Source organism: Jaculus jaculus, chromosome 8 (genome assembly GCF_020740685.1).
Source record: "Jaculus jaculus isolate mJacJac1 chromosome 8, mJacJac1.mat.Y.cur, whole genome shotgun sequence".
NCBI classification, from domain to species: domain Eukaryota; kingdom Metazoa; phylum Chordata; class Mammalia; order Rodentia; family Dipodidae; genus Jaculus; species Jaculus jaculus.
The window spans coordinates 39,072,464-39,084,357 of NC_059109.1; positions in this window are offsets into that span (position 1 = coordinate 39,072,464).

Below are 11,894 nucleotides of genomic sequence, written 5' to 3' on the forward strand. Positions count from 1 at the left end.
TTGCCAGCAATGAGAAGCTGACTGCAACACCTTACAACGGCTTTTACCCTTTTCTTCTGCAAGCAAATACTGATGCACAGGTATGGGTGCTTGTACGTTCTATCACGCAGTTCTCAGTCCTGTCTCTGGGTGTGGAATGGCAGCGAATAGGAAGTAGCAGAAGCTTTTGAATCCCAGCTTCTTGACCTCTGGCTCTCAATCATTGCACTATGATCTTGACAAGAATAGTTCCAGTGAACCTTTATCCTCACCTACTACAAATGACAAAATGGTGGTGACACAGGATTTGGGGTCCAGGGAGGGATTCCAAACAGTTGTGAGAGCTCCCAGGCTTGTGAACTCCAACTTTTGCATCCTTATATGATTTAGCGAAGAGTTGAAAAAGCAGACTCCAAGAAGAGTAAATTATGAAGCATGAGGTTTATTTTAGGGGGAGTTAGCATCCAGAGGGAGACTAGCTGAACGGCTCAAGCCAGAAGGGAATTCTCCCTATTGCACAGCTGGAAGGGAGGAGGGGAAAATGGGGAGAATTTCTTTTATATAGAGAAATTTCCAGTTAGAAAGCCTCTAGAGAGGACACACACACACACACACACACACGGCAAAACATGAGGAGAATGAATAATCAAGACAGTTTCATACACAATGATGTATATGGATCACACATCCAGTTAGAAGGAGCCTTGTTATCAGACTAGGGTGTGTAAGGGAGAGACCTGATTGGTTGGTGAACTCAGGAAGGGCCAGCCCACCCAGCTGTGCTGAGCTGAGGGAGAAGCAGGAAATTGCTGCTGGAGAGTGTTGCTTGCAATCGTCTTGGCTGACATTGTATCAGACGTGTGTTCTAGTCCTGCTAGGACAGGTAAGGTGGCACCCCTGATCTCTTTGGGCTCTGCCCCTGGCTGACTGTCTATAAAAAGCCGTCTCTCTCCTTTTTCTCCTCTAGTAGCTCTCATAATAGATAGTATCCTACAACTCATTCCAGAGGCTTGGGTTGCAGCCCATTCTCCTAGACCTGCCAATAAGTGCATAGGTACATGAATCCCTATATCTAGCCTTTTCCTGTTTCAAATACTTTCCCCTAACAAAAGTTCACATCACGGAATGATGCCAAGTCATCTTAAAGGTTTCAGTTCAAATGCCCACCCATCTAGGAAAACTGAACCATCTGCAAGATGGGCAAAAAGGAAAAAGAAAGTACAAAGAATTCCAGATGAAGATTTAATTTTCTCCTATATACTTTCTTTTCTTAATGCACATTTCCTTTTTCAAAAATAATTCACGTGTGTGTGCCTGTGTGTGTGTCTTCGTGTGTGAGGACATGTGGGCATGTGCTTAGTGTGTGTTCTGACCTTCTACCTCATTTTGAGGCAGGGTCTCTTGTTATTCACCGCTCTCTGTGAGCTCTCAGGAAATTCTGTCTTCACCCCCCCCCCACCTTCTCGACACAGGCACACTGGAATTACAGAAGCTTCCACAGCTTCCGGCTTTTACATGGGCTCTGGAGATCCAAACTGAGATACCCAGAGGAGCCCAGCAAGTGCTTTATCCACAGAGCCACTTCCCTAGTCCCACAGATCTGCTCCTGTACACTTTGTACATACTGATATCATTGTATGTATCACAGAAGAAAAGCTTTTCCTAATATTTCTCTCGTTCTTAGGAGACTTCCCTATTTCTCTTCCAGAGGAGACACTTAGCTATATTAATTTTTGTACCTTCAATTTATGTTGCATGCATAAGTGACTGAATGGGTAGATGGACGGCAAGAGTGTGAACAGACTCTCCAACTCAAGTGAAGTGGACCCCAGAGCACATGTAGTAAAACAGACATAGACAGATGGGACTGTGTCACACTAACAGGGCTGCTGCACAGCAAGAGAAACAGCCAGAAGAGGATGAGACGATGGACAGGATTGCAGAAAATACTGGCAAGCAACGCATTTGATGTGGACTTACTACCCTAAATGTATAAGGAACTCAAAGAATTCAAGAAAACAAATAACTGGGTTTGAAAATTTGGCAAGGGATCTGGATGATATTGCTCAAAAAAAAAGAAAAGGCATACAAATGGCTATTAGCTATATGAAAACTATTTCACACCAACCATCAGGTAAGTTAAACATAGGTTAAAAACACAATGAGGCTGGAGAGATGGCTTAGCGGTTAAATGCTTGCCTGTGAAGCCTAAGGACCCCGGTTCGAGGCTCGATTTCCCAGGACCCACGTTAACCAGATGTACAAGGGGCACACACATCTGGAGTTTGTTTGCAGTGGCTGGAAACCCTGGCGCACCCATTCTCTCTCACTATTTATCTGCCTCCCTCCCTCCCTCCCCTCCCCCCCCTCTGTCATTCTCAAATAAATAAATAAAAATGAACAAAAAATTTTAAGAAACACAATGAAATGTCACCTCATACCTGTTGGAAAGGTTATCGAAGGACAAAAGATAACAAGTGCTGATAATGATGCAGAAAAAGAAAATGTAAATTAGGACAGCCATTATAAAAATAACGTGTAGTATCCTCACAAAATAAAAATAAAAGTACCATACATCCAGGCATGGTGGTACACTTCAATTCTAGCTCTTGGGAGGCAGAGGTAGGAGGATTGCTGGGAGTTCAAAGCCACCCTGAGATTACAGAGTATATTCTAGGTCAGCCTGACCCTACCTCAAAAATCAAAACGAACAAAAAAAGTATAATAGAATCTAGCACTTTCACTTCTGGTCATATATATAATGGAAACAAGATGAGTGTATTGAAGAGATATCTATACTCCTGTGTTCACTACAACATTTTTTTAAATACTCCTTTATTTATTTGAGAGAGACAGTGAGAAAGAGAATGGGGTTGCCAGGGCCTTGTGGTGGTTTGATTCAGGTGTCCCCCATAAACTTAGGTGTTCTGAATGCTAGGTTCCCAGCTGATGGAGATTTGGGAATTATCACCTCATGGAGGCCGTGTATTGTCGGGGGCAGGCTTATGGGTGTTATAGCCAGTTGCCCCATGCCAGTGCCCCATGGCACACTCTCCTGTTGTCCACCTTATGTTGGACAGGGGGTGATGTCCAACCTCTGCTCATGCCAGTGTTTTCCCTGCTACCATAGAGCTTCCCCCTCGAGCCTATATAAAGCCAAAATAAACCTCTTTTTTTCCCCACTAGCTGCTCTTGGTTGGGTAATTTCTAACTACAATGTGAACCTGATTGCAACAGGCCTCTAGCCACTGCAAACTCCAGACACATGCACCACCTTATGCATGTATCTTGCTCACATAGGTACTGGGAAATCAAACCTGGGTCCTAAGACTTCACAGGTAAATGCCTTAACCAGTGAGCCATCTCTCCAGCCCATTTTAAACATTTTTTAATGTATTTGAAAGAGAGAGAGAGACTACTACAACATTATTTACTATAGCCAAGGTACAGAATCAACCTAAGTGCGCAATAATGGATAAATGTAGAAAAAATGTGGCACAGATATGCAATGGGTTACTATTAAACCTTAAAGTAGAGGGAAGTCTCTCATTTGTGACAATATGGATAACTCTGAAGGGTATAGTGCTATGTGAAAGAAGCCTTTATATACAGGATAACCCTTAACACAAAAGGACCAATGTTTCAGAGAGCAAAACTGAGGCATGATAGAAAGGGAATATTATGTCGACATGAGAAATGAAAGACGTCCCTTAGCTCAGTGTCTGACTGAAACCTCTTGCCAGCGGTCAAGCAAGAATTCCAGTGCAAGGAACATTTGGTATGAGGTTGCCAACACAGAGAAAGTATTACTTTCATATATATGTGCGTGTGTATGTATGTATATATGTGTGTATATATATGATATTTATTTATTTTATTATTTGAGAGACAGAGAGAGAGAATGGGTATGCCAGGGCCACCAGCCACTGCAAATAAACTCCAGATGCATGCGCCACCTTGTGCATCTGGCTTACTAGGAAATTGAAACAGCGTCCTTTGGCTTTGCAGGCAAGTGCCTTAAAAACTAAGGCATCTCCCCAGCCCAGTATATTTTTATGGTGAAATAACAATGAACCAGGCTTAAGATCTGAATGCATATGATCCTGGCTAGGATGTCATCCCTTTTCTAGATACTTTCTGAGTAACTCCAACAAGGTATTAACATTGTTTATAGCAAAGATACCTTACTTCCTTGCCATCCTTGATCCTATCAATTGTAACTAGACAAATATACTTCAGGAACCATCTTGATACTTTATTTAGGTTCCTTAGCAACCCTTTGGAGACAGTAGCTTTCAACTGCTATTGTAAAGATAGTTAAGTGAGTACTTTCTGAATGTCTGGCTTTTCTTACCCTCAGGCTTAAAGCCACGAGCAGAAAGTGAAATGGCGGATGGCAATTTCTATGGCCTTAGCAACTAGAAGGGAGAATAGGAAGATACTCGTCAAATGTTACAAAGTTTAGTTAGTTAGACAAGTTTTAGTAATTTCTGGAGATCTGTTCTATAGACTGATGACCATAGTTAATAATAATGTTTTTGTATTTGACAACAACAAAAGGGATTTTAAAAGTTCTCACATGAAAATTACAAATCTTTGAGGTCATGTATTTGTTAACTTGATTTCATCATTTCACAATGGATATATATCCATCACATTTTACATTACAAATGTATATAATTCTATTTATCAACTAAACCATTTACTTATGACATATTAAAACTTGTACTGGTGGCCAGGCACAGTGGCACAAGCCTTTAATCCCAGCACTCAGGAAGCAGAGGTAGGAGGATTGCTGTGAGTTCAATGCCAGCCTGAGACTACAGAATGAAATCCAGGTCAGCCTGGGCTAGAGCAAAACCCTGCCTCAAAAAACTAAAAGAAAAACAAACAAACAATCAAACAAAAAAAGTCTTGTCCTAGGGGCTAAAGAGATGACTCAGCAGTTAAAGATGCTTGTTTGCAAAATCGGATGGCCCAGGTTTGATTGGTTAAAACCAGATGCACAAAGTGACATATGTGTCTGGAGTTTGTTTGCAGTGTCAGAATAAGTTATTATTTTATTAGCTGGGAATATTGTCACACAGAAAACAAACAGGAGTTCTGGACTGAAGGATCAATATGGGTTCCCACTATGTAGAAGATAACATTGTCAAGCACTGTGAAATCCATATTGTGGAGAACAAAGACACTACCTCTAAGGAGGTTCAAGCTTACCAAGGTGGATGTGAGATTTGTGGAATGACCATTTTAGTGGAAAGACTAAGAGAATAGTTGGGCAATAAATTGAAATGAAGTGCTCTGAGAAGTCCATGGAGGAGAACATCATCTCTAGTCAAAAAGACCCAAATGGCTTCATGAAGTAAAACCGTAAAAGATGGCGAAGCTTTTGGCCAATAGCAATGGGCACTTTGTTTTACATATCAGTGGATTCTAGCTGAAAAGTACATGCATAGCAACTGGGCAATATACCTGAAAACTTTCACCCAAGGAATGCTGGCATAGCCCCATGTATATAGCTAGATATAATAGACATAAAAATCAAAAATTTACTGATAATAAATCAATAAGAAAAATTATCTTAAAATAGTTTCTTTTGGTTTTATTTTTTTAAGCATTTTCAGAATATATTTATTTATGAGAGAGACAGAGAGAATGGGCACACAAGGCCCTCTAGCCACTGCAAACAAACTCCAGACATTATGTGGGTACTGGGAAATCAAACCTGGGTCCTTTGGCTTTGCAGGCAAGCACCTTAACCGCTAAGCCATCTCTAGCCTTTACTTTTTGGTTTTCGATATGAGAAACTGGATGAGTTTACTATAACATATCAGATACTTGTGAGGGTTTATTTTGAGATCAAACCAGAAACAGAGAATCAATCTTTACTGTAAGGGAACTGAATAGGGCTAAGAAGTCAAACAAAAGCTATGTGTGGTCCACACAATTGCATCAAAAAAAAAAAAAAAGATAAATAAAGTACCTTGGAATAAACCTAACCAAGGACCTGATGAATCTCTATGATGAAAACTTCAAAACACTCAAGTAAGAAATTTCAGAAGACACTAGGAAATGGAAAGACATCCCTTGTTCTTGGATTGGAAGAATCAATATTGTGAAAATGGCAATCTTACCAAAAGCAATCTACAATTTAATGCAATCCCCATCAAAATTCCAATGGCATCCTTCACAGAAATAGAAAAAACAATCCAAAAATTCATTTGGAAGCACAAAAAAATCTCTAATAACTAAAACAATACTCAGCACCAATAATAAGGTGGTGGTATCATCATACCTGATTTTAACCTATACTACAGAGCCATAGTAACAAAAACAGCATGGCACTGTCACAAAGGCAGACATGAGATCAATGGAACAGAATAGAGGACCGAGATATAAGTCTGCTTAGCTATATGAGTCTGGGAGTTCAGGCAGTACCCAGTGGTGTTAGGTAGCAGGACAGCATGCGCAGTGCCCATTGGCTTGTGTGCTCAGAGCCAAGGCTGTTGTGAGGTTGAGATGCAACAGGGGGCCAGCACCAGAAGGAGCATGTGGGACCCATCACGTATTTTCCTATGAATCAACGTTTGGTTGCTGCACATTCAGAAACCTTTTACTGTTGCCATTGTTCTTTTTTTTTTTTTTTTTTCAACCTCCACATTTAGATATACGATCTGTATAAGGTTATGAACCAGTTTAGGAAGACGGGCTCTAGTACAGATACTTGTATTGCAGGCATGAGGACAACAAGGAAAAACTATCAAGTCTTAAGTCAAAGTGATGAGGTGAGGAAGAAAATGAGAGGCTGATGAGACACATTCTGGAGAGGAAGGGACAGGTGGAGGCTGAAGACCAGTGCACTGGCGGGTCCTGAGCTCTACTGAGAGTAGTGATGCCTAGAAGAGGCCTCGGAGCTGACTCCATTCTGCTGCTGGTAAGAAACATCTGTCAATACAGGGTCTAGACACCGAGGTTTGGTCTTCATCCACATGGCCGTGCAGAATTTCCCCCCAATGAGCTCAGGACAGGGAGAAGCCACAGAAGGAGCCTGGAGGAGGGAAATTTTCAAGTCAGCGAGGAAAAGAGAAGAAATACAGAGAGGAAGGGTTAGAACTCAAACATCACCAAGAAGGAACCAGGGCATTTATAGAGCAGAACCGGAAACATCAAACTTTCTTTTCTTTTTTTTTTTTTTTTTTTTTTTTTGCTTTTGAGGTAGGGTCTAACTCTAGCACAGGCTGACCTGGAATTCACTGTGTAGTCCCAGGGTGGCCTCAAACTCATGGCAATGCTCCGACCTCTGCCTCCCAAGTGCTGGGATTAAAGGCATGTGCCACCACGCCTGACCTTTAATTTTATGAAGCACTTACTAATTTACTTCCAATATGTCTCAATTGACTCTAAATTCCCTAAAATCAAGAAAAGTCTAATGCTGTCTTACTTCTCTGATGGATACCCTGTCATTGGACAGTTACATAACATGGAGAGGAATGGAACATTTGAAAGGAGCAAAAAGGAAGTTGGGGCTGTGGGAGACATGAAAGCACATGGATTCAGGATTAGAAAGAGTGTCTAATAAAGATTCAGTGTCAGCTTGCATGTGGGGAGGGCTGAGGAGAGCAGGAGGACAGCCATGAACACAGAATGCTTTCCGGTGAGGACTGGCTGGTGAAGAGACAGGATGAGTGTAGAAATCCCTGGCCACCCTGCTTGCATGCTTTTGTTATGTTTCCTGAGATGGGAACGCCATTTGGGATATTGCCTTTGAGTTTTTTAATCTCTGGTATTAAAAGCTTTCTATCAGTTTTGTCCCGACTTCAATAACTTGAACATTATTTTCATGTTCTACCCCCAAACTTTAGGAGAAACTTGGGAAAGAATTTAGAGTTTGCCTAATTTAGCCTCAGAACCAATTCTGTAAAGAAAAATGGATATCTAGCATTTCTCTCTAGAGATTTTCATACAGCAGAGGAGAAGGAGGGAGGAAAGGAAGGTGGAAGACACAGAGACAGGGAGAGAAAGAGACATGCTGTGGATCCTATAGTACAGGATGAAGAGACTGCCTCAAAACGCCTCACAGAAAGAAGTCCCAAGAGACAAGGAGCCCAAGGGACCGGGTGATCTCAGGACACATCCCCACAGAGGCTTAGCACAGGCCCCTCTGTGCCTTGGTGTGTTGAGCAGACTCCTCCAAGTGACCCAGGATGATCTATCACCCAGAAGATAGTTGCTGCCCTTCCTCAAGCCTTCCCATCGCATGTGACCCACCAGGATAGGAATTGGCTGAAAGGTGCATCGTAGAGAAGGGAGAGAGTTAGGTCTTTAAGTGAGTGTGTGGTCTGAGATATACTGGAGCAGGGAGCCATTGAGACTGTGGACCATGCAGAAGCCTCCCTGCTTATCAGCCACAGCGTGCTCCTAGAGATGTCCGCCGTCGGCCCTGAAAGACAAAAGGAGGCAAGGGGGAAAGGATAAAAGGGAAGGAAAATCTCCTCAGGTTGCCCCTGTTTTTAAGCTACTGGAAGAGAAATCACAAGGGATAGGAACAGTGGCCTTGGGCATTGTTTGGAAAGATGAACCAACATGTACTGAGGTGACTAGCAGAGAGCGCAGTGGCCCTTCAAGCACATGCAGTCTGCGAAGACGGGAACCAGCGGTGTTTATGTACCCGGACATGGAATGATGTCCGTATTTGTGTTCTGCCTGGCTCAACAAGGCACGGTGGTTGCATACAGGGCATACTTAAGAACAGCAAAATTAAAACAAATCAGAAGCAGGGGAAATACATAAATCTATTTAAATTTTTGTTTATTTATTTATTTGAGATGAGAGCAAGAAAGAGAGAGTGAAATAGGCAGATAGAGAATGGGCATGCCAGGTCTTCCAACCGCTGTAAATGAACTCCAGACGCGTGCACCCCCTTGTGCATCTGGCTAACGTGGTCCTGGGGAATTGAGCCTAGATCCGGAGTCCTTAGGCTTCACAAGCAAGCGCTTAACTACTAAGCCATCTCTCCAGCCCTATAAATCTATTTAAATAGAGTTCACACTTAGGACAATCTAACAACACAATTGTTCATGTTCTTCCAGCCAACACAGAGTCACCAGTACGAAGGATCGGAGAAGACGGGTAGCTGGAGTGCTCTGTGGGAACAGAGCGAGAACAAAAGGTGAAGGATGGACATGAAGCCATTAGCTGCTCATGGTACTGACCTCTGCCTGATGAGTGACATCTAAGTGGGGTAGAGAAATTGAAAGAGTGTAAAGGATGCCACAGAACACATTAACTTAACAAATGGTGAGCTCTTTTATCCATAATTTCACTTCTAGGAATTCGCCTTAAGAAAATAAGCAGTATTACAGGAGAGATTTGGATTCAAGGCTGCTAGCCTTTGTCTGCTCTCAAATTCAGAACCATTGTAAACATGCAATAATGGGAGAATTACCAAACAGATTAGAGTACATTCCTATGATAGCCTTCTTGCCAGCGTTAGATTTGTGTTTTTAAAGGACTGGCATAGGAGAAGCTCATAATAAAAATGACATTAGTTTTACACAAAGTTTCTAAAGATACTTAAGGTCAATTAAAAGTGTCAGCTGTGTTCATCTCTAAAGTAATAAAATGAGGACCTTTTCCTTTACTCTGCTTTGCCATACTTTCCAAATTATATTCAGTGAACATATATTGCTTCTATAGCCAGTTACTTTAAAAAATAAATGAATAATGAAGGACAGATTCATAGGTATTTAAAGAGTCTGAAATATGAAAAAACAGTCCCAAGATGAATGTCACGCCATCAGCAACCACAGACAGAGCATGTCTAGAGGCCCACACACGGTGTCCACAACACTGGCACTGGTAATGGCATAGCCAAGTACTCACTATCCATTGTTTACATTGCTGTCCAAGATAAAGGCAACTGACCAAAAGATAACTTGTCACTCCAAAGCTGTCATAGAGGCAACTGAGACACAATGCATAGTTTACTGTGAAGATATTCTTATTGTTTAATGACATCATTTATCACTTTTATATCTCTTAGAAAAATTCTTGATATAATGCAGTCAGATTCTAAGCTAAATTCAAATGACAAGATTTTTGTCTACGTGGGCCATCATTATTATTTCTCATAATGTCACTGTGAGATCTTGGATGACAAACATTTGCATGTGCTATTTAAGGAAGGTTTTTTTTAATCCTCTAATATTATTTTTAAAATTAGTTCATAGGTGATATAATGGCCTTTGTTAAAATATTCAATTAACCAGAGACATCCTCCTTTATTCTCCAACAATACTAAATAAAGAAAATTTTACACACATGGATCATTTATTAATTAACTTAGCAGCTGGTTGTTAGATGTGAGCATGGAACAATGCTATCCTAATATAGAACTTTGAGTCAGATGTCTCCCATGAACTCATGAGTTCTAAATGCTAGATTCCAAGCTGGTGGCAGTTTGGGAGGTGAAGCCTTGATACAGAAAGTGTGTTATTTGGGGTGGGGGGAGCCTTAGGAGTGTTATAACCAGCTCTTTCTTGCCAGAACTGGACTCACTCTCCTGCTGCTGTTATCCACCTGATGTTGGCAAAGAGGTGATGTCTAGCATCTGCTCCATCTTTTTCCTGTCGTCATGAAGCTTCACCTTGGGACTGTGAGCCAAAAGAAACCTTTTCCTCCCACAAGCTGCTTTTGATCAAGTGCTGGTGCCTGGCAATGAGAAGGTAATGGCAACACCTCAGTTATAGAAATGTTGCTCTTAGCCTAAACCCATGTACCTGAATGGAGCAAGAAGACATTCATCCTGGTTGGCAGGTTTCCCTTCACATTCATTCAGATGGTTAACTGAGAACAGAGTCATTTTACTGCACAATAAGCACAGAGCATTCTCCCAGACATCGCAGTACTCTGCTCTCCTGGGCAAAGACTCCATGTTGCTTTTGTCCATGTTCTGTGGTACAACTTTCAACATTTCCTCCCCTAGCTTCACTTGAAGATCTTGAGTATAGAGAACAGAAACAATCAGAAGAGAATTTCTGCAAGTACCCACCACCAATTCACCCACCGGCCAGCATCCAGACTCAAACAGGGTACCTTCCATTCTGCAATCAAGAATGAACTTTCAATGTCCCTGCATCTGAACTCTACAGTGCTTCACTAGATCCCAATTCATTTTTTAAAATATTTTTTAATATTTTATTTTCGTTATTTATTAGACAAAGAGAGAATAGGCACACCAGGGCCTCTAGCCACTGCAGACTCCAGATGCACATGCCACTTTGTACATCTGACTTACACTTGGGTTCTGGTGAATTGAACCTGGGTCTTTAGGTTTCACAGGAAAGCACCTTAACCACTAATACATCTCTCCAGCCTCATTTTTAAGAATATTTTTATTTCTGGGAGATACAGAGTGAATGAGAGAATGGCTGATCCAGGACCCATTGCCACTGCAAATGAACTACAGATGCATGTGCCACTGTGTGCACATGGCTTTACATGGGTACTAGGAGATTGAACCCAGGCCATCAGGATTTGCAAGCAAGTGTTGTTAACTGCTGATCCATTGTTTTTATTATTTCTTTATTTGAGGTAGGGTTTCACATTAGCCCTGGTTGACTTGGAACTCACTCTGTCATTCCAGACTGGCCTCAAAATCACAGCAATCTTCCCACCTCTACCTCTGAAGTGTGGGGATTAGAGGCATGTGACACCATGCCTGGCTGCCAAATTCTTTTAAACCTTCAAATATACTATCTCAGAGGGCTGGAGAGATGGCTTAGCATATAAAGAGCTTGCCTGTGAAGCCAGACATACAGTGACATAAATGTGCAATGTCACACATGTGCACAAGGGGGTTCTTGCATCTGGAGTTCAATTGCAGTGGCTGGAGGCCCTGGCATGCCAATTCTCTC